This window comes from Phyllobates terribilis, unplaced genomic scaffold (assembly GCF_046119375.1).
Source record: "Phyllobates terribilis strain yellow unplaced genomic scaffold, ASM4611937v1 Scaffold_4__5_contigs__length_816908805, whole genome shotgun sequence".
Lineage (NCBI taxonomy): Eukaryota > Metazoa > Chordata > Amphibia > Anura > Dendrobatidae > Phyllobates > Phyllobates terribilis.
Genome location: NW_027362764.1, coordinates 302473042 through 302499198, shown reverse-complemented (window position 1 = coordinate 302499198; position 26157 = coordinate 302473042).

Genomic DNA, 26157 nt, shown 5'->3' with positions numbered 1-26157 from the left:
ATGCCAGGGCCCTGAGCAAACAGGGGGCCCACTAGCCGTCGGGAACACCAGCACGAAATGGGACCCCCCAGTGTACTTTAAACTTTGTTTGAAATACTTACCTCATCCTGTTCCTCCGCAGCTCCGGCATCTTCTGACTCTGTGACATCTTATGGCAGAAGGCAAGATAACGTCGCTATAGCAGGCCATCTGTACTGAGCAGTACAGAGAGTCAGAAGTCGCTGAGGAGACCAAAGCAGTGGCTGCCGGCCAGCAAGGAATGAGGAGAAGTAAGTATTTGATTATTTATTTTTTTATGTATGGAGCCCATTCTCTGTGGAGAATTATATGGGGTCCATTCTGTATAGAGCATTATATGGGGCCCATTATTATGTATGGAGCATTATATGGGGCCAATTCTGTATGGAGCGTTACATGGGGTCCATTCTGTATGGAGCATTATATGAGGCCCATTCTTTATGGAACATTTTATAGGGCCCATTCTGTATGGAGCATTATATTGGACCAATTCTGTATGGAACATTACATGGGGTCCATTAGTTTGTATGGAGCATTATATGATGCCCATTATTCTGTATGGAGCATTATAATGGGGTCCATTATTCTGTATGGAGCATTATATGGGGCCCATTCTGTATGGAGCATTATTTGAGGCCCATTATTCTGTATGGGTCATTATATGGGGCCAATTTTGTATGGAGCATTATATGAAGCCCATTATTCTGTATGGAACATTACATGGGGTCCATTATTTTGTATGGAGCATTATATGATGCCCATTATTCTGTATGGAGCATCATATGGGACCCATTCTGTATGAAGCATTATATGAGGTCCATTATTCTCTATGGAGCATTTTATGGGGCCCATTCTGTATGGAGCATTATATGAGGCCCATTATTCTTTATGGAGCATTATGTGGGGTCCATTATTCTGTCTATAACATTATATTGGGCCCATTCTGTTTGGAGAATTTTATGAGGCCCATTTTTCTGTATGGAGCCTTATATGAGGCCCATTCTGTATGGAGTAATATATTAGACCCATTATTCTGTATGAAGCATTATATGAAGTCCATTATTCTGTATGTAGCTTTATATGAGGCCCATTATTCTGTATAAAGCATTATATGGGGTCCATTATTCTGTATGGAGCTTTATATGACTCCCATTATTCTGTATGGAGCATTATATAGGCTCATTATTCTGTATGGAGCAATATATGAGGCTCATTATTCTGTATCAAGCATTATATGGTGTCCATTATTCTTTATGAAGCGCTGTATGAGGTCCATTATTCTGCATGGAACAATATAGGGCTCATTATACTGTAACAGGATAATTATACTGTATAGAGCAATATGTGGGGCTCATTATACTGTATGGAGCAGTATATGGGGCCCATAATACTGTACAGATGATTATGTGGGGTCCATTATACTGTATGGAGGACTATGTAGTGCTCATAATACTGTATGGAGCACGATGTGGTGCCTATAATACTGTATAGAGGACTATGTTGTGCCTATAATACTGTATGGAGCATTATATGGGGCATATTATACTGTATAGAGGACTATATGGTGCCCATTATATTGTATGGAGCACTATGTGGTCTAAAATGAAAACTTTTGAATCCCCCCCCAGGGCACGCACTGTGTGATGTGAGGATTTGCCGGTTTCTGAGCTATTGTAGAATTTACAATAGGTATCACTCATGTATTGTAAGAAGTAAGTGAAATCTTTGGCCTTATACTATACCTATATTTATCTACCGTATCTGTGCATCATGAATCATGGTATGTGTTAAAGGGGCCCATTGAGACTCCTTCACCCGGAGCCCACGAAAACCTGGAGTCGGGCCTGGCTGTTAGCATGATGGTTCAGCTTCAGCACCAGAATCAACAGTACAGGACTTTGAATCATTATACTGTGTGCCCATGCCTGGACAAGCACTCTCTCCCTCCAATACGAACTGTCACAGAGCTGTGCATCATTGTGCTAAGCCTGGCGCCGCCTGCCCTTTTATAATCTATGATGATGTCAGATGGTTAGCCAGTCACAGTAATGCCACTGCCAAGATGGCAACGGCATTACAGTGACACACATTTAGAACACAAGGATAATGTTTGTCACTAAAGTTTGCTATCCCTAAAAAAATGTGATATGTGATATCAACCAGAAATGCTAGACACTGGCAGGGATGACATAATGGACAAAAAAGGATAATTCAACAACAGTCTACCTGTAACATCAGTGTGGCATGTATGTGTCTCCAATTTGACAATTTAGACAGGTTTGGCAAAACAGACCTGCACAGTTAAAGGTCTTGATTTATTGTTAGAATTTATTTACAGATTTTGGGTTAAAGCACATGAATTAGCACTGGTCAAAATGGACCATACAAAAACTAATGCCAGGAAGAAAGAACACTGCCTCAATATGCTGCAACAGAGCACAGTATAGTTACAGTTGTGCTCAAAAGTTTACATACCTGGCAGAATTTTTGCTTTCTTGGCCTTGTTTCAGAGAATATGAATGATAACAAAAAAACTTTTTCTCCACTCATGGTTATTGGTTGGGTGAAGCCATTTATTGTAAAACTACTGTGTTTTCTCTTTTTAAATTTTAATGACAACCAAAAACATCACGGTTTCTCCAGTGCTGCTCAAGGTGCGCTGAGCGTCTGTGGAGAAAATCACTTTCAGCAGAAGACTTCATCCTCTATAAGTTCATGCTCAAAACTTATAACCCTGCTCTCCATCTGGCTAAACAAGTCTATTTTATCACCCTCATCACATCTCTAGCCAACAATCCTAAATGACTTTTTGAAACCTTCCACTCCCTCCTGAGCCCTAAAGGACAGACCCCCATCATCACCAACCTAAGCGCTGACAATCTGGGCACTTATTTCCTACAAAAAATTAATCATATCCATCCAGACATTTTTGCATAATCCCCTCACAGTCTGGATCCCCTTCCGTCCGGCTCCTCAGGGTCACTTTCCATCTTCGAGCCTGACACAGAAAAAGAAGTGACCAGACTCCTCGCTTCTTCTTGCCCTACAATCCCCCCCTATATACATGTTTTTAACTTTATCTTTGTCTATTTTATATATATAGGGGGGATCTCTTATCACCTTTTCATAAAATTCTCTGTTGTGATCGCTGCAGCCATTTTTTATGTGGTTATTCACCATTACGCTTGAGCATCTATGTGGCAGGACTTATTATGATGGAAGACCAGCATGAATTTATATTTTCCCTTTCCTTTTTTTTTTATGTACGCATTTATTATCATATCTATTTATATAATCTAAGTATTTACTTACCATATGTATTAGTGTGATATCTGACCCATATAGTCCACTAGCACTTAGCACTTTAGTCATGTACTTATGTACTTATTGTTACAATCACTTTATGTATTTTATTAGTGTTGAGCAATCCGATACTGAAATATCGGGTATCGACCGATATTCGCAGTATCGGAGTTCCGATACTGAGTTCCGATACTTTTAGAATATCGAATACTGGAATCAGAAGTTCCCATAATGTTGATTACTGTACTTGTCATTTAGTGTTAAAATAAAGGATTTATAAAAAAAAAAATTGGGGTGGGGTTCCCCGTAATTTTAGTCTCTAGCGGAGGTTAAGCAGACGGCTGGGGCAGATGTTTGAAGCCTGGGATGGGGGTAATACCCACGGAGCTTCCCAGGCTACTAATATCAGCCCCAGCTTAACCTCCGCTAGAGACTAAAATTACGGGGAACCCCACGCCAATTATTTTTTTAATAAATCCTTTATTTTAACACTAAATGACAAGTACAGTAATCAACACTATCACTGTACTTCTTATATATGTGACTGACATGTTTCTAAGTATCTAATCTATGTGTGATGCTCTATTTTTTCTATTCTAAATTGTCGGGTACCGATGCTGAATTGCCGGCCGGCTTTTTTAAAGAGATGGTGCATGAAAACACTATTATTGTTTTTAATAAATTCTTTAACACTAAATGACAAGTACAATAAGCAACACTGTCACTGTACTTCTTATATATGTGACTGACATGTTTCTATCTATCTAATCTATGTGTGATGCTCTATTCTTTCTGTTCTAAATTGTCGGGTACCGGTTTATGCCGCTGCTGAATTGCCGGCTTTTCATGTAATGCATTCTACATTATTCTTAGTTGTTTTCCTTCATGTAGAATTAACCTACAAGGAAAGAAAGGGTTTATTTTCATTCCGATATTTGTGTCCCATTGACTTGCTTTGGTTTCCGGTATCGGAATCGGCGATATCCGATATTTTTTGGGTATCGGTCCGATCCAATTCGATCCGATATTTCCCGATATCGGAAGGTATCGCTCAACACTATATTTTATCTATCATGTATTTGCTATTATATGTATCTATTTTAGCATTTCTGTCATTCTTATTAATCCACCATATACACAAGAGGTACACATATAAACTGTAATTTTTTCCACATACCTATATATATTATTCGGGGGTTTATACATTTGACATTTTTTACACATTTGCATATTCATTTATGTACATTCACACAGTGTTTATACAATCAGATAAATTATTTATGCCTTTTGTAGTATTCATACATTATACTTTTAATTATCTATACATGTTGGTAAATCCATACCATCCACAGTGTATTCTGTTCAGTACTACCCTTTCCATGTATTCCCTGCAACTTTGATGGGTGCGCACATATGGGATAGGCTGACTTCCTGGTTCTTCCTGACATGGGCAATGTGACCACTGACGTTTGTGTGCTGCTATGCAACCCAGCGCTTGCGGGTCACGGACCATGAACGGAAGCCCACATTCCATAGGAAGTCGTCATCTGACATGTGCGCCGCATACCATCTTCCGGTCAGCAGTAATTGATAGAACAGCTGCAAGCGCTGTTCGGGCGGTCAGTAACCCCTTTATATAGCTTGCATTGAGCATTTAGCCTTGCGCTCCCTGAAGAAGGTTGACGAAACGCGTGTCGAGGCGGCGGGTCGTCAAGTTGGTTCACCTCTCCATTTCACCAGGTAATGGATATTATGGCAAATATTGCCCATGTGATTACACTTTGGTAGGTTTCATTCTGATCAATTTAAGTGAGCTGTTGGCACCAATCACATTTTCACAGTACACATTATATGAAATCTTACCTTTGGTCTAATATAGCCACTCTGCTCAGTTTACATACCATATCCATATATTATTGTTACACTTAGTATTTTCTCCTTGGTGTTTGTGATCCATTTATGTACTGACAGTACCCACCATTGTATATGAAGCTACTGTTTTTTATTATGTTTTTATCATGACTTTATTCAATAAAGGTTAATTTTTATGATCTAATATGCTCACTTCTTTTCTTTGGATTAACTCCCTACATGAAAGTCATTGTTATCAATTTTAAAAGGAGTTTAATACTTGTCACATTCCCAAAAATGTCTGCATTATTACCACAGTAATATAATAATAATAATAATATTATTATTATTATTAATAATCTTATTATTTATATAGCGCCAACATATTCCGCAGCGCTTTACAATTCAGACAATTTTACAGACATTATCATCACTGTCCCCATCGGGGCTCACAATCTACATTCCCTATCAGTATGTCTTTGGAGTGTGGGAGGAAACTGGAGAACCCGGAGGAAACCCACGCAAACACGGGGAGAACATACAAACTCCTTGCAGATGTTGTCCTTGGTGGGATTTGAATCCAGGACCCCAGTGCTGCAAGGCAGGGGTTATTCTCCATGCTGTTCCCATGTCATTTCCGCACTGTATGGTTGTGTCTGATCATGTCTCACACCATATGGCTAGATAAGGTAGTAAAATGTTAAAATTACATTTACTGGTGAACGTGTTTTTTCACTGTTGCTTTATATACAAGTCATTACCCTGAAAGAATGTTCCTTAACATTTTTTCCAGGAAAATCTATTTTGTCTTCTATTTTGTATGTTTTATTGTCAGCCCGTAAAAGTGGGGTAATACTCTGACAACATTGTTTACTGCAGTGACCTGGGAGTCAGAGATGCTTCGATGGGTCTTCTCAATGGGTCTTCCCCATGCTGGCACATGTTAAGGAGCTGAAACTCCTAAACTCATCATCCAATTTTAATGTGGATACCCTCAAATGAAAACTGAAAGTCTGAACTTCAACTGCATCGGAATTGTTTTGTTTAAAATTCATTGTGGTAATGTCTAGAACCAAAATTAGAAAAATGTTGTCTCTGTCCAAATATATATGGACCTAACTGTATGCTATTATCTTTATATAGATTTTTGAATTTATGTATTTTCTTTGGTTGGACAAGAAAAACACACTATTGTTTGAATAAGCCTGGATGTTGACACTTGAGATGATATTTACTGCAACCTATTGTTTGCTAACTTTACAATACAAGGAGGCAGGGTCATTGAACAATGGATGTTTGCTAAATATGTTAATTGACCTTTGTGTGGGCCCTATGCCTTGTTGACCTGCAAAACAGAGAAAGATGAACTATGCAGATCGATTAAATGCTCAAACAATGAGAGCAGAGCCCCTACCACCTTCCTTCCTGACCTGTGGATAATGACATAAACCACAGATGTGGATATAAGAAGGACCTCTATCATTCTAAGATAGAATTTATAAAATCACAGCCAAGAGAGACTCTTCAGAACAGCAACCAGGACACATGACTCCATCAAGAAGGACACAGATTTGACTCTACAGGATGTCAGCTTAAGGGACCACGGCCCCAGCTGGAAGAACAGAGATCTGCTCCATTGACCATCACTGAAACCCATAGATCCACTTGGAGGTTAGGACCTCCCAATCACCTGGAACTCATGGATATGTTTGTGGAAGCCAGGTTGGGATCCTCTGGTCACCTTGTCCAATGTAGATGTTAGTAGCAGCCTGATTGGCACCCTACAGTTACTTAGCCCCATGGATACGCTTGGAGAAGCCAGGATGGGAACCTCCGGTCACCTGGTTACATACCTCAATGGACTGTCAGCTTCCTAAGTTTGTTGTTACCTCCTCTCTAGGGGGGCCTGCTAAAAGTAGGGTGCCACTGGTGGGGGTAGTTGGCCCTGGAAGGCTTGGAGTCAAAGCTGCTATAATCCCGGTGAGTCAGCAGAAGGGTGAGACTGTAATTTTGCTCCATCTTGTGTATTTGCTGGAATTGTTCTTAATGTTATTGTCTGTTGGGTGGTTTAATAAAGTATTGCCACACTGTTTTACTCTCACACTGTGTTGTCTGTGTAGTATTCTGCCCATGGAAGACCCTGTGTCTCCACATCCCCTGACGGCTGAGCCCATGGAATGCGGGTTTACTCAACGGGTATTTTTGTATGCCCACACTGTCTGCACCGCAGATACAGATGCCAGAAGAAGTGAACTCCATTTGTGCTAGCTACGCGTCAATAGGTACCAGACGGAAGCTCTCTTGGACTCATAGCCTAGTGACACTTGTTTATGGGTCATTGGTTGCCGGGGAAAATCTCAGTGGTTGTAAAATTGGGGTTGTGTGTATATCCGACGGCAGAGGTTACCTTTTCCACCCCATGTGGAGAGAATAAACATACAGTGGGAGTAGTAAAGACCCTTCCATATGGGGCTGCTCCTGTTCTGGTCCCTATGGAAGAGAAAAACTAACCCTCCCAAGGTAATGGTGTATCCAGGCACTGAACCCAAAGGTCCTGAGTCAGATCCTGCTGTAAGGTTCACCATAATTGAGACAGAGTGAAATCCCGATAGGTTTCCCCTAAAGGTCTTGGAATGAGTGGTTGAGGAGACCACATCAGTTCCAGAGCTGGAAGTTTCTTGGGGTACTTTTGGGACAGTTCAGCTCCAGGATCTCACACTGGCCCTGGCACGACAGGGAAACGGGTGATAAGAGGTAGGTTTTCCTCGTATGGTGGTCAACCAGGCGTTGTTATACCGGGTTGACAAAATCTGTGACAAAATAATAGAACAGCTGGTAGTGCCCCAATCATCCTGCCGGGAGGTGCTTGAGATGGCTCACAAACACATGCTAGGAGATCATCTAGGAGCTAAAAAAACAAAAGAGCGTATTCTGTGGCGGTTATTTGGCCCAGGATGTATGTCGAGTTTCAGAGGTTTTGTGAGTCATGCCCAGAATGTCAGCTGACCGCACCCACAGCAGACCTTTTGTGTGGATTGCTATGAATCTGGTAGGGCCAATAGTGAAATCAGCCCGAGGCCACCAACACATTTTGGTCATAGTGGATTTTGCGACCTGTTACCCGGAAGCGATTTCTCTTCATCATACCTCAGCGAAACTTATTGCCGGGAACTGTTTGCCATGTTCTGTCGCTTTGGGCTACCAAAGGAGATCCTTACCGATCAGAGGACTCCTTTTATGTCCAAGGTCACTAAAGAATTGTGTAAGCTGCTCCAGATCAAACAGTTGCGCACATCAGTTTACCACTGACAGACCAATGGTCTAGTAAAAATATTTAATCAGACCCTAAAGTCTATGTTAAAAAAAAGTGGTAGCTAAAGATGGGAGAGACTGGGATATCTTGTTGCCGTATCTAATGTTCGCCATCTGGGAGGTACTGCAGTCTTCCATGGGATTCTCTCTATACAAACTATAATATGGTAGACATCACAGGGGCCTGCTGGACATTGCCAAAGAGAAATGGGAACATGAGCCCACCCCTCATAAAAACTTTATAGATGACGGTGTGGGTATGCAGGACCAGATTTCGTCCATAATGTCTATCGTTAAGGAACATCTCCTGAATGCCCAGGCAGCTCAGAGCTGAGGTTACAATAGGAAGGCCACAGCTAGGTCCTTTAAATAAGGGGATAGTGTTGGTTTTGTACCCAATGCAGAAAGTAAGTTCTTGGCCAGGTGGCAAGGCCTATATGAAGTCCGGGAAAAAATTGGGGAGGTGAACTACAGGGTGTATTGGCCCGGGAAGAGGAAATCCAAGCAGATTTACAGTGTCAATCTATTAAAGTTAAAGGTTTGGAACGACCGGGAATGTTTGGTTACGCAGACGACTCCAGTCGAATATCCTATGGTCCCTACGACGGCGGGCTGCGAAACAGGTAAAGATTAGTGAAAGTCTCTCGAAAAAGCAGCGACAGGAATCTCGGAAATTAGTGCAGCGGAATGTGGACATATTCTCAGAAATGCCCAGTCGGACATTTGTGATCCAGCATGACATGGTCACTGAGCCTCAGGTAAGGGTATGAATAAAACCATAGCATATGCCAGAGTTCCAGAGGTGAGCCATCTCAGAAGAGGTAAAGAAGATGCTCCAGCTAGGAGTCATTGAGGAGTCCAGAAGAGAGTGGGCTAGTCCCATTGTACTGATTCCAAAGCCGGATGAATCGTTATGATTCTGTAAAGATTTTTGGAAATTGAATGAGGTGTCAATATTTGATGTTTATTTAATGCCCCAAGTGGATGAGCTGATTGAGCGACTGGGACAGGCCCATTACTTCACGACACTCGATCTAACCTAGGGTTAGCGGCAGGTGTCTCTGACACAGTCAGCTAAAGAAAGGACCACCTTCGTTACCCCAGAGGGTCTCTATCACTATGTTGTCTTGCCTTTTGAGTTACATGGGGTCCCAGCCACATTTCAGAGGCTGATGGACAAAGTGTTAGCGCGCCATCAGAAATTTGCGTTTGCATACTTAGATGATATCATTATCAATAGTAGCGACTGACATACCCACTTGTTCCAGGTGCAAGTGGTAATGGTTGCTCAGAGCTTGACAGCGAATCCAAAAAAATGTGCGATAGTTCTTGAGGAAGCCCAGTATTTGGGGTTCGTGATTGGCTGGTGGATTATCAAGCTCTAAATAAATACAATCAAAGCCATTCAAAACTGCCCCCGGCCTTACTACTAAACAGATGAGAGCCTTCCTCGGTATCAATGGATATTAAAGACGGTTTATACCTAGTTTTGCTGGGAGATTGGCACTGCTGACCGATCTCTTAAAGGGACAGAAGTTGGTCATGGTCTGGTGGAATCCCCAGGTGGAGGACACCTTCCAGTCCATGAAGCTGGCTCCGTGCGGACAGCTCATCCTTATCAATTCCAACTATAGGAATGGGTTTATTATGCAAATGGACGCTTCTGAGGTAGGGCTTGGAGCGGTTGTATTGCAAAAGGTGAACAGAGAAGAACATTCAGTCACCTACTTGAGCAGGAAACTTACCGCGACAGATCCGGCTGGTGACAGACCACTCTTCCCTGGTATGGATGATAAATTCTAAGGAGAGGAATGCTCGGGTCACCAGATGGTTTCTTTCCTTGCTAAATTGTAGTTTTTCAGTAGAACAACGAGCTGGGAAGTCGCAAGGGAATGCGGATGCCTTGTCGCAGGCACCCTGTATGGTGACAGGTGTTCAACCCCATAAGTTTGAACAGAAGGGGGAATATGTGTAACAGTGAGAACCATATGCAAGGTCCATTATGAATCCCCCAGAAAGTGCTTAGAAGCATATTGAATATATAAAGTGCATTATAATAACAGCCACAGGTGTGGTTATCATGCAAAATAAAAGTAAGTGTGGACTGGGTCAGTTTAGGAAACCCTGTCTTGGGCTTTTATTTTTAGAGCGATCTGTAGGTTGGTAGTGGGATGGATCTTTCTTTGCAGTCCACAGTTTTCATTTAAACCTGAAGTTAAGGTTTGCGTGTGTCAGTATCTGTTTGGATTTTCCCTTGTTGCAGAGCAGAAGGCACTGTGGATGTATGCCTGGCTGTGAAGTTATCACAGACCAGAGCCAGCAATGTGACCAACGATGATAGTACCCGAGTACCTTAGGGGGGGGCAAGTGCCATCGGCACTGGATTTTATTTCCATGTTCCCAGCTGTGATCCAGAGGTAAACAGTTTCCTGTGTGCAGTATTTGGACAATAAAGGACATTTTATTTAACTTGATTGGGTCACTGTCTCACTAAATTCACTGGCGAAAACATCGCTGTCTTACATTAGACATTACAAGAGTGATGTATTATGGCCACTCTTTCCTCTCCTGATCTCACAGATGCCCTTTTAATTGACACAGACCTTTTTACATCATTCCTAAAATTTTAAATGTACAGGTGTCAAAGAAAAAAATAAAATCTCCAGTGCGAGAAATAACTTACATTCTGAAACCCTTTTGGAAATAGGACATGTGTAGAATATTTTTCATAACTGTGAGACATGCCAATCAGCCTCGATTTAATATTAACCAGATAGCTGACAACTGCCATGCAATATTGACAGCAATATTGAATGCTTGTGAACATCAGGAGCAAAGATATAAATGTTGGGGATTTCAAAAAATTCTGAAGGGCTGAGAACATCCCACAAACATCCCTCACGTGAGGTCATCAATGGGAGGTACCTCAGGAAGTCTGTGTTACTGTTCGGATCTGGGTGTTTCCTGCGCTGTCATCTGTGCGACAGTGAGGGAAACAGGGTCTTTGATCGGCGGTAACATAGTTACCGTGGGTCAGAGTGCTGCGGGATCAAGCTGTCAGATGTCAGCGTGATCCTGCAGCTGTGTAAAATGCTTACCGCAGGTCACAATCACCGGCTGATGAGACTACTACCCTCATCAGCTGGTACCTGCTGTCACTGTTAACAGTGAGAGCAGGCGCCACTGGATGGGAGAAGTAGTCTCTCATCAATCGGCGCCTGTGCCAAAGTAAAACAAAAAGTTGAAAGTAATAAATAAATATTGTAATAAAAATAAAAAACACATTATACTTACCTACACCTGATCCCCGATGCCATTGTCCCCTGTCAAAAAGAAAAAACACCATATACTCACCTTAACGGCTTATCCCCGATGCCCATGTAATCTGTAAAAAATCCAAAATAATAAACCAACATATCCCTCACCAAATACCATAATCCAGATCGTCCTACAGCGATCGGATCATTTGTAGAACAGTCACATTGTCAAATCGTCTGTGTCAGTGTGTTGCCTGCTGTCATTTAAAGCAGTCACATCAGTGACTGCTGATGTGACTGCTCTACAAATGATCCAATCGCCATGGGACACTGGATTATGTCATCACGCTGGAAAGGTGAGGGACATGGTTGTTTTTTATTTGTTTTTTTTTAGAGGGGACAATGGCTTCAGGGGATTAGGCGATAGGTGAGTATACTGTGTTTTATATTTTTAAATAAATGATTTAAACCTTGTGGACATTTATTTCAAATAAAGGATTTTTTCAGGCACTTTGATTATTTTCAAACTTTTACTATGGGGTTAGCAATGGGGGTGTCTTATAGATGCCCTCCATTACTAACCTGTGCTTTCTAACCTGAGTTTTTTTACACTGGAGAGGACATTTCGCTTTAAAATCTCTTGATCATTCTCTGATTTCATGATTCCTGTGATATGGTCAAGGCCTCCAATACTAGATGCAGTAAAGTACCCCACAGAAATATGCATCCTCCACCATGCTTAACTGTTGAAAAGGTGCTCTTTTCCTTAGAAGCTTCATTGCACCATCTGTAAACAAACTGTATCTTTGCATTGTCAAAAAGCTCTATTTTTGCTTCATCTGTCCACAGAACATTTTCCCAGAAGGAAAGTGGTTTGTCAAGGTACTCTTTGGCAAAGATCAGTCTTTCCTTTTTATGTCTATTCTTCAGCAATGGTTTCTTCCTTGGCCTTCACCCATAAAGCTCTGCTTGGTTTAGTGTGTGGTGTAAGGTACTTGTTGAAACCATGACTCCATGTTGGCCATCAGGTCTTGGGATGTTTGACTTGATGTTTTTTCCACCATTTGCACCAACCTTCGAAGACATCTCTTGTCAATTTTTCTCTTTCCCCCACGTCTAGGGAGGTTCTTGATGGTTCCATGCTTGACAAACTTCTTAATAACATTGCGCACTGTTGAAACTGGCATACCAAGATCTTTGGAGATGGCTTATACCCTTTAGAAGTCTTGTATTTGATAATAATAGCAGTTCTGATGTCCTCAGACAACTCCTTTGTCTTCACCATTGTGACAAAGGATCAGGGCCTACCATATGGCTTTTTAAAACAGTAAAGTCATCATTCATTGTCTAATTCATGTCACATGGGCACTGACAATTCATGTCACATGGGCACTGACAATCACAGGAGAACCTCTTTGGTGATTTACCAGAGGGGAGTCAAAATGTGTTTCCATACTAAATTAACGTAAAGAGTGCCAATACCAGTGTCACAGCAAGCTTTAGGTTTTTCTACTTCTCCCTCCCATTGTTATTGGTTTTTAAATTATTGGTTATCACTTTCTCTTTTGTATTTAACATGAGTGCTGTATACAAGAAAACTTTTCACTTGATTAATTTTTTTCAGGAGATAGTCTACATTATGTACTTGAACTTCATGGGTCCCAATAATGAAGAGCAGGACTGTATCTAGCTATGTACAGTACAGACCAAAAGTTTGGACACACCTTCTCATTTAAAGATTTTTCTGCATTTTCATGACTTTGAAAATTGTACATTCACACTGAAGGCATCAAAACTATGCATTAACACAAGTGGAATTATATAGTAAACAAAAAAGTGTGAAACTACTGAAAATATGTCTTATATTCTAGGTTCTTCAAAGTAGCCACCTTTTGCTTTGATGACTGCTTTGCACACTCTTGGTATTCTCTTGATGAACTTCAAGAGGACATTAGACCAGAGGAAATCTGTGCTTTGGTCTGATGGGTCCAAATTTGAGATCTTTGGTTCCAACCACTGTGTCTTTGTGCGACGCAGAAAAGGTGAACGGATGGACTCTACATGCCTGGTTCCCACCGTGAAGCATGGAGGAGGAGGTGTGATTGTGTTGGGGTGCTTTGCTGGTGACACTGTTGGGGATTTACTCAAAATTGAAGGCATACTGAACTAGCATGGCTACAACAGCATCTTGCAGTGGCATGCTATTCCATCTGCTTTGCTTTTAGTTGGACCATCATTTATTTTTCAACAGGACAATGACCCCAAACACACCTTCAGGCTGTGTAAGGGCTATTTGACCAAGAAGGAGAGTGATGGGGTGCTACGCCAGATGACCTGGCCTCCACAGTCACCAGACCTGAGCCCAATCGAGATGGTTTGGGGTGAGCTGGACCGCAGAGTGAAAGCAAAAGGGCCCACAAGTGCTAAGCACATTTAACGATTTTTCTGTATTTTCATGACTATGAAAATTGTACATTCACACTGAAGGCATCAAAACTATGAATTAACACATGTGGAATTATATACTTAACAAAGCTACTAAAAATAATAAAAAACTATGACAAAAATCTTATTTTATCTCTTTTTTGTGAGTCTCCTTGGGACTTGAGCCCACAACCTCTATGACTGCAGGCAGAAACTAAAGCTATGAGACACAAGCTCCAGTGACGTCACTGGAAGAATTTTGTATGCTTGAGCTGCATTGCAGCTACCCAACCCAAAGGCAGATGATACAGTAGATATATTGCACATAGCAGTGAATTTCTATGTTCCTATATTCGAGAGGGATAATAAAAAAAGCTTTTTTTCCCTTTGAAATTACTAAAAGAATAATTAAAAAACAATTACACTAATGTCAATTTAAATTTTTCATTTTTTAAAAAAAAATAATAAACATCACAAATCAGCAAATAGCAGACATATTTGGTGTTCCTGTAATTGTAACAACCAGTACAACACAGAGATCAGATTATTAATGATGATCGGTAAATGGCAAAAAAAGGCGTGATTGATTTTTTCTTTGTTAAATACATAAAAAATATAATAAAAATGTTGTGCTGAGTCCGTGTTCACATGTAGCGTAAATTAGTTTTTTTCTACTGCTTTTCTGCACATTTTTGGAAGGTGTCCGCACCACATGATGCAATAACAATCATCCCTGATTATTGCCTGTTTGCTGCATTTCTATTACATGTTTTCCCCCTTATTTGATGTGTTTTTGGTGCAGATATGAAGCAGCATTTTTAATGTTTTTTTAATAGTACAGAAAAGCTTTGATTCTGCTGTTAAAAATGCAACATTTTTTTTATCTGCAATTTTTTCAGGATCCCCATAGAAGCGTGTAGAGAAAAAATGCACCAAAACCGCACAGTTCAGCAAAATCTTTAGATGCTCCTAGGGCAGGATTTCGTGAAATCATATCCACTTTGCGTGGATATTTAAGCCATGTTTATATATAGCATAAATGGTTCATTTTTTCAGTTGCTTTTCTTGCACAGAATCTCTGCTGCATTTAACTGTCCAAACAAAGTGGATGTGATTTCATGTGCCCACTGTTTTTCTAAAGACACTGTTGAACTGTGTAGTTTTGGTGCTTTTTTGTCTTTGGAGGCTTCTACAGTAAAAAACTGCAGAATCAAAGCTTTTCTGTGCTATTGAAACACATTAAACACGTGGTTTCACATGTGTACAAAAAAAGCATCAAATAAGAGGAAACAGCAGCAAGAGTGCAGTAACCAGAGAAGATTGTTATTGCATCGTTTGGTGTGGACACCTGCAAAAAAGCAAAAAACACTATTTCTGCAATATGTGAACACTGCCTTACAGACACAAAAAAGCCAGATGTCATATACTGAGGCTACATAAAGATGAGAAAGTCGTGGCTGCTACAACTGTGAATAAATGAACAACAAATAAATCCACAGGTCCCAACTAGATGAGCATGATGCACAGATGACGTCGCACCAGCCCTGGCTGATGAAAAGCCTCGTCAGGGACGCTGGAAGGTAATAGATTCGCGGGCTTCCTGTCCAACCACCAGGTACCACTGACCTGGAACAGAGTCCTGTGAATCAATCCTCTCAGCTCTAGTCCCAACCGTCCTGGATACAGTGGGAAAGTCCTGGATTTGGGTCTGCTGAATTTCCCTCACTGCCCACACAGTATAAAGAAATTATAAATGGTTGTGACTTGGGTGTGTCTAGGGGCATGGTCAAAATGTGCACTCGCCACAAAATTTGTCCTTCTTTATGTTTATAATAAGTTGGGAGGTATGAATTTATTAGTGTCATCTGATAGTTGTTGTCTGATGCGGACCTCAAGGGGACCTGTCGTGCATTCCACATATTGGATATTGCAAGTTATGCAGGAAAGTAGGCATATTATTAATGTGGTATTACAAAATTGATAAAACTATGAATGTTGTAAATTTAATTTGAGACATAAGAACTAAATGCACAGGCACTATCCGCATATCTGCAACTGTGCAAATAGTGTGTCTGCATTTGAAAAAAACTTGGAATGTAACCAGGTCCTATTAGAAGTCAAGTCACGATTACATAGTTAAGAAGGTTGAAAAAAGACCTAGGTACATCAAGTTCAACATTTCTCCCCCAATTGTACATTTTGTCACTAATTTAACTGTAAGTCACAATGTTATTTTAATCAAGGAAATCATCCAGCCCTTTTTTGAAAGCTGTTATAGTGTCTGCCATTATTACCTCTTGTGGTAGGGCATTCCACAGTCTGACTGCTCTGACTGTAAAGAACCATTTCCTGTTTAGCTGCCGGAATCGCCTTTGTTCCATGGGTAATGAGTGCCCTCTGGTCCTTAGTATGTTCTTTGGAAGAAATAAGTCATGTGCCAGTCCTTTATACTGACCACACATATATGTATACATGTAAATGAGGTCTCCTCTGAGGCGTCTTTTTTCTAAGCTAAACAGGCTCAACTTTTTCAACCTCTTATCATATGAGAGGCCTTCCATCCCTTGTAATAATCTACTTGCATGCCTTTGAACTGACTCTAACTTCTGAATATCCTTTGTAAAATGTGAAGCCCAAAACTGGATCCCATGATCCAGATGTGGCCTCACCAGTGATTTCTAAAGGGGTAACAATATGTTGGGATCGCAGGATTTTATCTCTTTTTATACATCTTGTTTGCTTTTCCGGCTGCTGCTTGACATTGAGTACTGCTGCTCAGCTTACTTGTAACCAGAATACCCAAGTCCTTCTCCTGTTCTGTAGTCCCAAGCAGGGCCGGACTGGGTCAAAAAATCAACCCTGCCACACAAACCCCACCAGCCTACATACTATAAGGGTATGTGCACATAATCGGTATTGGCAGCGCTTTGAACGCTGAAGTGTTGCATGCAGGTGAATCATCATGTGTTCATTGAACCATGCAGATTCACCGCATCCTATACATTGCACTGATATAATTTCTCTTGCGAAGACTAGGGTCTCCGCAAGAGAAATTGACATGCTGCTGTCTGGAAAGAGGCGCCACATATCCGTGTCCGCAGGTGATCTGCAGGTGCATGGAGACGCATAGTGGACATTAGATTTGTACAAATCCCATCCACTATGATGTAACATCTGGCCGCTGCGTGCAATCCACAGCAATTACTGATCGTGTGCACATACCCCAGCACTCATTACCCTCGATCAGTGAATTTTGCTTTACTTTGTCGTGCCCCTTACTCTCGTACAAGAAGTTATTTGAAGAGCCGCATGTGAATGGCACCACAGTGCGTATGATTGACCACAGCTCCATTTACATGGTGCTCTACAGAGCTTCTATTCTCGGGATAATGGTGGTCCCAACAGTCAGATCTCCAGCGATTGGACAGTTATCCCCTCTCCAGAGGAGAGGGGAATACTTGGGATAATCAATTTAAACAGGTTTTCCAATATTTATTTTTATTTGGCCATAGTAATATTGAAAATACTAAACCAATATTGATGCCTCTCCGACAACAAGACTGGAGAAGTGGTACTGTGCAGTGTATATAAAGGACAGGAGGAGTGGTACTGTGCAGTGTATATATATGTAGAACGAGCAAAAAAGCTTGTAAAAGAACTTCAACATGACGTTTCAAGGATGGAGCGAGACTGCCATCTACTGGCCAGAGACAGTAAAGCGGAACCAAAATATACAAAGGAAGTTGCAGGGAGGGCAGATTCAGAGGCTGGACCCGATCAGGTGACTTCCAGGAAGGAGTTCAGAGAGATAAGAGGCCAGCGCGCCAAACCTGAGGGGTCTTTGGCGCCAAGCAGCAGAGAGGAGCAGACGTGCTCCCTGCATCCTGAGAAACCCCGCGTGACAGGCCAAATCCAGAGGCCTGAGAGATGCTCCAGCCGGGCACCGGTAAAAGAGCTCCGGATCCCTCACAGTTGTGACTCGAGTGCTGTGCCTGCTGAGGATACTAGGAACCTGATCGCGGTGCTGAGTGAGTTCGCGGAACTCGACGACAGCCGCCGACAGACGAGGCCTGGACCCCCCTATCCATGGCTCGAGAGACTGCCCCCAACAGCCAAGCAGAGAGGAGCTGCATACGTGAGCAGGGCCGTCACTTCCACTGCTCACCCACGGTACCGGGGACAATTGGGTTTAAGTACTCAGGTTGGGAGGGGGACGGTTGGGGCTAAAGTAGCACAACGTGATTTAATTGCATTCATCCGGAAAGAGACTCACGGCCTAGCGGGAATAACCGGTGACCCCCGCTAGGGCCAAATTCACGGTTAAAGAACTTGTGTGGTGCTTCTCATGCTTGAGGGCATCACCTTACTATAAGAGACTGCGCCTTATTTTAAGAGACTGCGCCTTACTTTGAGAAATGTCGTATTTTTCTGATATTTCAAACCACTGTTCATTACCCTTGTTGCTAATCCCTTGTTTCAGTATACCTGTTGTATAAAACTGTTTACAAACATCTCTGACTGTTCTCGCCTTGTGTCTCTGTGCGTTGCATTCCGGTACCTGCATTACATTTGGCGTAGTCGGCAGGATGCAACATTCAGACACAGAGATGGCGGATCAGTCTGTGGCTTGGTCCGGCCGGAGCCATATACCCCTGGGGGCTATGCTCAGCCATCTTCCCAAGTTTACAGGGGATGGCATGTCACTTTGGGACTGGGCAAGAAGACTGAGAAGTATGCTACGTATGTATCCCCTTGACCCTCTAGCCCAGGCGGAGCTGGCCCTCCTAACCCTTGATGGAGAGGCCTGACAGACTGTGATGTACCGCCCACCTGGGGACCGTGACACCGTGGATAAAGTGATAAAAATTCTAGAGGACATGCACGGTGACACTACAGATTTGGGACACTTGCGCTTACGGTTGTTTCAACGGGTCCAAGGGGAAAACGAGACAGTAAATCAGTATGTTAATGCATTACAGGAAGTGACGGCCCATATCACTAAGAAAACTCGAGATGGGAACCGAGGACTGGGACCATTGGATGAGGTGTTGCGTGACCAACTGATTGCTGGCTTGAAAGACCCTTCCCTGAGGCAGATCCTGAAGGAGCGGCTGCGATTGAGCCCTGATATGGGCTTCCTGGAGGTAGGGGCTGAAGCTAGAGTCCTGGAGAGAGAAGTTCCTGTTCTCAAAGCCACAGTTAGAAGTCATGAGGCAATTGCTCCTGGATTCACCAACCAAGAGCCTGATTGGGTATGCGAAATACGTCAGGAAATTCGAGACATTCGGGGTGAGCTGAATTCTATTAGGAAGACTCCTACTGCCCCCTTGCCGACGGACCGTACTGCTCAACGCGGACGGAGACCAGAACAAGAAAGACGTTCCTATCCGGCCTCAGCACGACATGTACCCGACCTATCGGCAGAACGAGGACAGGAGTGCTGGACCTGCGGAGGTAGGGGGCATATCTCCAAAGACTGTCCCAACCGAGAAAGGAGGAGGAGGGGACAGCAGTTAAACTAAAATGCCGTGGGGTCTCGAGCTTCAGACAGTAGAAGAGGGAGCTCTGAAGACATTGTCTCTGAGAGGCCCATTATCTGGGCTGAATTCAATGGCAGCGGATCCGCTGTTTGATGGACACCGGGTCTCAAGTGACCACTATGCCCGAGACGTACTTCCAAAGTCACTTTCCTGAAGTCACTCGTTCCTGCCGGGAACCCACTGTCAAACTGGTGGCGGCTAATCAACTACCTATCCCAGTAGCGGGAGTAGTATGGATGGCCGTGCGGGCATGTGGAAAGGACCTCGGTCGAAAAGGGATTGTACTGACCACCGGGCCCGGAGGCGATGGGCCCATTGTAACCCTGGGCATGAATGTGCTGAAAGAAGTCGGACAGTTCCTGGCTGAGGGCTGTAGCAAAAACAACTGGACCTGCGCCACTCGAGACCCAGCTAACAAGAGAGTGTTCCAGCACCTCGTGTGGGTCAGTCAGATTCAAAAGTTGCCCACTACCTCCCAGTACCTTGGTAAGGTATCGATACCGCCCGAAGCCACAATGACACTGCCGGTGGGACAGACTGTACTCACTTTGCCGGTGCTGGCACATGTGTCCTTAGAGGGCGTGGACATTCAAGTTGAACCAATGGAGGGAGAAGAAGCGCCCTCTGGACTCCTGATTGCTCGAACTCTGGCCACCGTGCGGCACAGTCGAGTACCCGTGCGCTGCATCAATTTAAGTGGCACCAGTTTACAGTTGTTGCCCCGACAAGAGGTGGCGCGAGTGTGCGTAATGCCGGAGGCCCTTACTAGAGCTGACGCTATAGGGCTGGCACCTGTGGAAGGAAAACCATGGACCCTAGAGGTGTCCCTCAATAGCCAGGAACATGGAAGAGAACCGTTGGCTGGACGCCACCTCCTGGAAGAAATGGAAGCTAACCTGACTGAGTTTTCTGCTGGACAAATAAGGCAGATCGAACAACTTCTACAGCGATATCAGGGAGTGTTTGCACAGCTTGAAGATGATTTCGGGTGCACTCGGGACATTCAGCACGAAATACCCACAGGAAATACTGCTCCCATCGAGAGAGATATCGGCAGATCCCGCCTCAAATGTACCAGGAGGTGAAAGAGCTGTTGGCCCACATGTTGCGGAACGGTGTGATCCGTGAAAGCCAGAGCCCCTGGGCGGCTCCGATCGTGCTGGTCCGAAAGAAGGACGGTACCCTGAGATTCTGCGTAGACTATCGGAAGCTGAATGCCTGTACAGTGCGGGACTCCTATCCACTCCCCCGAATCGAAGAGTCTCTATCTGCACTAGGGAGCGCCAAATTCTTCTCCTCCCTCGACCTGGCCAGTGGCTATTGGCAGGTCCCAGTAGCTGAGAAGGATCGTCCGAAGACAGCTTTTGTTCTCCCTATGGGCCTGTTTGAGTTCAATCGAATGCCGTTCGGACTAACAAATGCGCCAGGAACCTTCCAACGGCTGATGGAGAGATGCTTGGGGGACCTCAACTTTGAAGCCACTTTAATATATCTGGACGATATAATTATCTATTCCGCAACGTTTGAGGATCATCTCCGCCGATTGGAACAAGTGTTAGAACGGCTACAAAGGCATGGCCTGAAAATTAAGCCTCGTAAGTGTCGTCTCTTCAAACGAGAAATTGAATATCTGGGGCACACTGTGTCCAGTGCAGTGGTGCACCCCACTGCGGAGAAAGTAGCTGCTGTGCAGAAGTGGCCCACGCCCGCCAATCTAAGGGAACTAAGGGCATTCCTGTGGCTCGCTGGATACTACCGCAGATTCATTAAAGACTTCGCTAAGATTGCGAACCAGCTCAATGAATTGCTGAGAGGAACAGCCGGGGGAGCCAAGCGGCAGCCCATTCAGTGGGGTCCACGACAAGAAGAGGCATTCCGAGCATTGAAAATGGCGCTAACAGATGCCCCGATTCTGGCCTACGCTGACTTTTCGCAGCCGTTCATGTTGTACACTGATGGAAGCTTACATGGGCTGGGAGCAGTGCTGGCTCAAGTGCAAGGAGGGAAAGAGCGAGTAATCGCGTATGCCAGCAGGTCACTCCGAGATGCGGAGAAGAATCCGGACAACTACAGCTCATTTAAGCTGGAGCTACTGGCACTGGTGTGGGCCATGACCGAGAAGTTTGCTGAGTACCTGTCAGGGTCAGAAGTGCAAGTGCGGACAGATAACAACCCTTTGGCCCACTTGGAGAACGCCAAACTGGGCGTGTTAGAACAGCGGTGGGTCGCAAGGATGTCCAAATTCCAGTATAAAATCGCCTATCGGTCCAAGGCCCTGAACACCCATGCAGATGCCCTGTCCCGGGTCACTCAGGCGGGGCCGAAGAAGGACAGAGATGAGGAGCTCGAAGGCGACGAGATCCCGGATTTCAGCCAGTTCGCCGCTGCTGTGGTCGACGCCCAAGAGACCAGAGGGGAGCCGAGGCCCACTCAGATTCTGGGCCGTTCAAGAGACGAATGGATACATCTGCAGCAATCCAACCCGGAGCTAGCAAAGTTGAGAGAATGGGTCGCCCTTAATCAGAGACCTGACCAGGAAACCAGAGCCGCTTCACTTCCAACTACACTACAAATCCTAGGCCAGTGGGAGAGGCTCCTTTTGAAGGACGGCTTGCTATGCCGAAGACTCCAGCTGCCTCGAGAGTTTGATGTTACCTGGCAAGTGGTAGTTCCAGGAGCGCTAGTAACACAGCTAGCCCAAGAAGCTCATAGAAGAGGTGCTCACTTCGGAGTAGAAAAGACCTTCCGGTGGTTGCACCGGCTGGTGTATTGGCCTCAACTGTGACAAGAAGTCGAGGGGGTCTGCCGAACATGTCGCCAGTGTGAGTTGAACAAGCCCCCGGAGCAAAGAGCTCCCATTCAGACCATCCGAACTTCTGCCCCCTTGGAAGTCTTGATGATTGACTACTTGATGGTAGGAACTTCATACAACGGTTATGGACACTGTTTAGTCATGACTGATCACTTCACCAAGTTTGCAGTAGTGACGCCCACTAAAGATCAGACGGCAGAAGCCGCAGCCAAGGCCATCTGTCAAGATTTCATCCGGATTTATGGGTGCCCGAAGCGAATACATTCTGACCAGGGGGCCTGCTTCCAAGGACGAGTGATGGATGAGCTATACCGCATCTATGTGATCGACCATTCCCGGACAACGCCCTACCACCCGCAAGGGAACGGTGCATGCGAGCGCTTTAACCGAACCCTGTTGCAAATGTTGCGAACACTGGAAGCGGACAAAAAGATGAAGTGGCCCGAATTCGTGTCCGAGCTGGTGTGGGTGTATAATAATCGAGTTCATGCAACCACCGGCTACACCCCCTACTTGTTGCTGTTTGGAAGAAGTGGCCGAGAAATCACCGAACTGGAGCTAGACTCAGAAGACCCCGGTCCGGGCAGTAGCCCAAGTACATGGATTCGAGAACACCAGCATCGACTCCATACCGTGAGAAGACTGGTTGCTCAGAAGTTTCAGGAAGTAGAGCATGCAGTTGGGCCCCCGACCACAGGTGGATCGCTTCAGCCAGGAGACCGAGTGCTGGTGAGGGCTAAACGATTTGGGAGTAAGCTGGACCATCTTTGGGAGGCAATACCATATCGGGTGGTGAAGAAGGTTCACCCAGACAACCCCGTCTACGAGGTTAGGCCCGAAGGGGATGACGCCTCGACATCCAGGGTGTTGCACTGTAATATGTTGCGACCTTGCTCCTCTGAAGCAGAAGTCTGTAACAGGGCTGGGCCCTCAGACGTGTTGGCTGAAGTGGCACATACAGGAACCTTGGGGGATGAAGAAGGATGGGCCACAATGCAGTTGGGCCCGTCAGAACCGTTGGTGCCACTCCCGAGTGGAAGTCAGAATGAGTCAGGAAATGATTTGCAATCCCCAGTAGTTGATTCCTCGGATCTCCCGGAGTCTCCTCCGCAAGAAGAGCCCCGCAGAACTGAGAGGGCTAATGCTGGAATTCCTCCTAACCAGTATGCTCAGGAAGAGTTTATCTGGTCTCGAATCCAACAGAAAACGCAGGAGTGTGCCCAACTACTTTCTGAGCTTGCACTGTCTGGAAGGAGACATCAATTCTGCGAGGAGTCCACTCGCCCGAGGACTGGCGAGCAAAAAGGAGGGAGGAATGTAGAACGAGCAAAAAAGCTTGTAAAAGAACTTCAACATGACGTTTCAAGGATGGAGCGAGACTGCCATCTACTGGCCAGAGACAGTAAAGCGGAACCAAAATATACAAAGGAAGTTGCAGGGAGGGCAGATTCAGAGGCTGGACCTGATCAGGTGACTTCCATGAAGGAGTTCAGAGAGATAAGAGGCCAGCGCGCCAAACCTGAGGGGTCTTTGGCGCCAAGCAGCAGAGAGGAGCAGATGTGCTCCCTGCGTCCTGAGAAACCCCGCGTGACAGGCCAAATCCAGAGGCCTGAGAGGTGCTCCAGCCGGGCACCGGTAAAAGAGCTCCGGATCCCTCACAGTTGTGACTCGAGTGCTGTGCCTGCTGAGGATAATAGGAACCTGATCGCGGTGCTGAGTGAGTTCGCGGAACCCGACGTCGGCCGCCGACAGACGAGGCCTGGACCCCCCTATCCAAGGCTCGAGAGACTGCCCCCAACAGCCAAGCAGAGAGGAGCTGCATACGTGAGCAGGGCCGTCACTTCCACTGCTCACCCACGGTACCGGGGACAATTGGGTTTAAGTACTCAGGTTGGGAGGGAGACGGTTGGGGCTAAAGTAGCACAACGTGATTTAATTGAATTCATCCGGAAAGAGACTCACGGCCTAGCGGGAATAACCGGTGACCCCCGCTAGGGCCAAATTCACGGTTAAAGAACTTGTGTGGTGCTTCTCATGCTTGAGGGCATCACCTTACTTTAAGAGGCTGCGCCTTATTTTAAGAGACTGCGCCTTACTTTGAGAAATTTCGCATTTTTCTGATATTTCAAACCACTGTTCATTACCCTTGTTGCTAATACCTTGTTTCAGTATACCTGTTGTATAAAACTGTTTACAAACATCTCTGACTGTTCTCGCCTTGTGTCTCTGTGCGTTGCATTCCGGTACCTGCATTACATATACAGGACAGGAGGATTGGTACTGTGTAGTGTAAATATACAGGACTGGAGAAGTGGTACTGTGCAGTGTATATATATAGGAGAGGAGACGTATTACTGTGCCGTGTATATATACAGGACAGGAGACGTAGTACTGTGCAGTATATTGTAGGGATTTTTACTCACTGAGCCGCGTTGGAGATAGGCACAGGTTCACACAGTGATGCAGTCCACGGGTTCAAACAAACTGGTGGTTTATTTAGTGTCCATACACCAGTGAAGAAACAAAAGTAACAGCCTTTTCCTGGCACAAAAGGAAAAACAGAACAAAGCTCAAAATAACAAGTCCATGCAGCACGGCCTCAGCCATTTAAACAAAGTGCTTTTCTCTGCCTCCTGCAGAGTCTGAGAAGCACATGCAAGGTCTGCTCACCTTGCCCAACACACACAGACAGACAGAGACAGGTGCAGCTGTCTTAAATCAGCCTTCCAAGACCTGGACTGGAGGTAAGTGAGCAGCTGTCCCCCCCCCCCAGCTCTTTCAGCTGCTCGTAAAAACCCTGTAATCCGGGCCCATTAAATTCCACTCAGCACAATGTGTGCTGGAGCCTGCTTCTCTGGGTCCTACATCACCGAAGCTTGGCACTTCGGGGACACATACCTCCCATCCACGACCTGTCCGGTAGCCACTTTACAGTATATATACAGGACAGGAGGCTTACTGTGCAGTGCATATATACAGGACAGGAGAAGTGGTACTGTGCAGTGTATATATACAGGACAGGAGAAGTGGTACTGTGCAGTGAATATATATATAGTAAAGGAGACGTGGTACTGTGCAGTGTATGTTAGAACCTTGCTCTTAGGTTTTTTCCTTTGCTGGTCACATGACCTTGTTGGCCTATTTAATCCTGCTCCGCCCTTCTGGCTTTGCTGGACTTCATTGTATAACTACTTTCTAGCTAGCCTGTGCTCTGTATCTAACTCTGTTAGTTTGCTTGGTCTACGGACCTCTATGTTCTATATATTTTGTTTGTTCGTCTGTCTGCTACTATTTCTGTTAGGAGGTGTCCCATTTTCCTCCCAGTCCTTAGTACTTGTAGGGATTCCTTCCCCACATCTATAGGTCTCCGTACAGACTAGCTTAGGACTTTAGCAGGTCTGATCGCAGGATCAGGTCCCCTGTTACATCGTAGGGATTAAGCTGAGTTCTATCGTAGGGACAGATCTCCTCTCTTTCCTTAGCTCTGGTAGCAGAACATAACAGTAAGTCCAGCCTGCAAATTCTCTAAGGAAAGATTTTTCTGTTCCATCATGGTGTCGGTTCAGGATTTGGCTAAACACCTGCAGGGACTCTCTCTGGAGGTGGCCGAGCTCCGTCAGCACGTGAGTAACTGTCCTGG